This window comes from Diabrotica virgifera, chromosome 9 (assembly GCF_917563875.1).
Source record: "Diabrotica virgifera virgifera chromosome 9, PGI_DIABVI_V3a".
In the NCBI taxonomy this organism is placed as follows: domain Eukaryota; kingdom Metazoa; phylum Arthropoda; class Insecta; order Coleoptera; family Chrysomelidae; genus Diabrotica; species Diabrotica virgifera.
In genome coordinates, this window is record NC_065451.1 from 84,490,449 (window position 1) to 84,492,566 (window position 2,118).

General features: G+C 35.7%; 1 long non-coding RNA gene across 1 annotated transcript; it reads right to left on the reverse strand.

The window, feature by feature from the left end:
- Positions 1-784: 784 nt before the first annotated feature.
- On the reverse strand, positions 785-1,788 carry LOC114341770 (uncharacterized). The gene is made up of 2 exons (XR_007700662.1): positions 1,452-1,788; positions 785-1,128 (listed from the first exon to the last, which is right to left on the reverse strand). It is a non-coding gene; the product is annotated as an uncharacterized LOC114341770 (long non-coding RNA).
- Positions 1,789-2,118: the final 330 nt, after the last annotated feature.

A 2,118-nucleotide genomic window follows, 5' to 3' on the forward strand; every position in this document is an offset into this window, starting at 1 on the left:
GGTGCCAAAGAACATGAATTTGACCTCTATTCCCTGTATCATTCCATTTTAGAACTCAAAAAGGAACTTTCCTCAAAAAGTACCTCTTAAAAGCCTGTTACATAAAACGTTTGAAAGTTTAATGAAATGTGTAATTATAACTCAAGAAAGCATATTTTGTTTAATTCGCAAATGGGATTTTATGGATCTTCCGGATATACATCATACAGGCAAATTCGTGAAGAACAAATCACCCGTGCTGAGGAAAGCTTGTTTTCTATAGCCCGAGTGCCCCTTGGACTAATTGATGAAAACACAAAGGAAATAATGTGGAAAAATCCTAGCCCTTCATTGAAAAAAATATTCGTCGTCCAACAAGATTGCAATGGCTGCACGAAACAGATGCAATATAAAGGCTGGAGCAAGTAGACATTGAGCAAGTGAACCATATGTCTCAAATTTTGGACCTAATAAGTTTGTTTGAAACTTACCATGGTGGATGGAAAAGTATGCAATGCGTTGACAGAAAGTTCCAGCATGACGTGTGTAACATCCTGATCATAACAAGACCAGGGCATTAAGCAACACCACACTGTTAGGAGGAATTCCTCGAACATCCCTTAGGATATTCAAAAGAAAAACGTCCACCGTTCCATCCATCAGAATGGTGCCCTGCCCGACTGCTCAGCCCTGGGTTCGTTCCCTGTTCATTCTTCCTTCACATCCATCCCAGAAAAGGTACAGGAAATAAAAAGTCTACCTAATCATTTTTAAATACGCTATTTATTGAAATATAAAAAAAAACTTAACAAAAATCATTTTTATTGTATACTGATAACAAGTTAATTTTCTAAGCCCGTGACCGAGACCCCGCTGGTAATCGGTACAAAAGTTATAAAGGTAAAAATTTACTCAGCTTTAAGTCCTTCCGTTACAGTTCCTAAAGGAGGTCCCCAATCCCTGTAGAATTTGTCGTCGCCGGTAGTTAAGGGAAGTCTAGGGCTACGTTGTTGGGCTGTCTTGTCTCTGTCTTGTTTAATTTATTCTACTGCATCAGGATACGGTTGTAAGCTAATTCGCTCTCCAAGGTAGCGGTAGAAGGTTTTCTTTTCCAGGTGCTTGATTAAAATCTTCTTCCCGAGGTAGGGGCTAGAAAAATTCAAACAAGGATCAGTTTTCTCCCAAAAGAAAAGCCCGATCAGAAATAAAGCTGAGTATTGTGAGAAACACGATCTCAGCAAAATCTCTGACCACGGCGTGGTATTATTAAAAATAAAAAGAAACGGAAAGAATTCTATCAATAAAATATTATAACTATGTACAGGAAATAAAGTAATATACCATAATATACCAGAGAAAAATAAATAAAATTATAACAAGTTTTGAAGCTTTATTTCAAGGAGAAAGTAGGTATCTGCTGTGCAAAAGAAATCGGTGAAAAACTTAGGCTAAAACTAGATAATCAAACTTACCCATTGTTTAACGGCCTACACACAAACACGATAATGTATGCCAATATTGTGCCTGATTTACGTGGCAATGGCAAAAGGGAGCTAGTACAAATTTTTATCGCATTAAATAGCTTCGAAGAGATGTACTAATTGACTTGACGGTAGTAGGGTCGCTCCTAGAAATATATAGTCCGAGGGACAAATACCAAGCGGAGCTTGGTGTAGCGTTCAATCGGCTAATTGAAACGTTACACACCCCCCAAGGTACCGGAAAATTTTTTCACAGGGAATTGAAAAAATTTTTTTCAAAAAAGAAGAAGAATAGTTGTAAAAAAATGTGAATAAGAAGAAGGATGACAAGTAAAAATGACAGAAAAGAAAAAAAAATGTTGATAAAAACTCGAGACGTGAAAAGAAGAAGAAGCAGAATAAGAATGAATAAGTAGGGTAATTATATTTAAGATAATATTAAAAAGAAAACAAGAAGAAGAAATAGTTGATTTGAAAGAGAGAAAGAGATAGAGAGACAATATTTAGCACAAATCAAGTTATTAAAGTTAAATATAAATATTTGGACCATCAATAAAAAATTGTTGCTAATAGCTGTACTATAAAATTCAACTGTAAAAAGAAATGACGCTAACCAGCTAGTTAAGCTTTGTTGTCTGAACTTTTGCTGCAGATACGT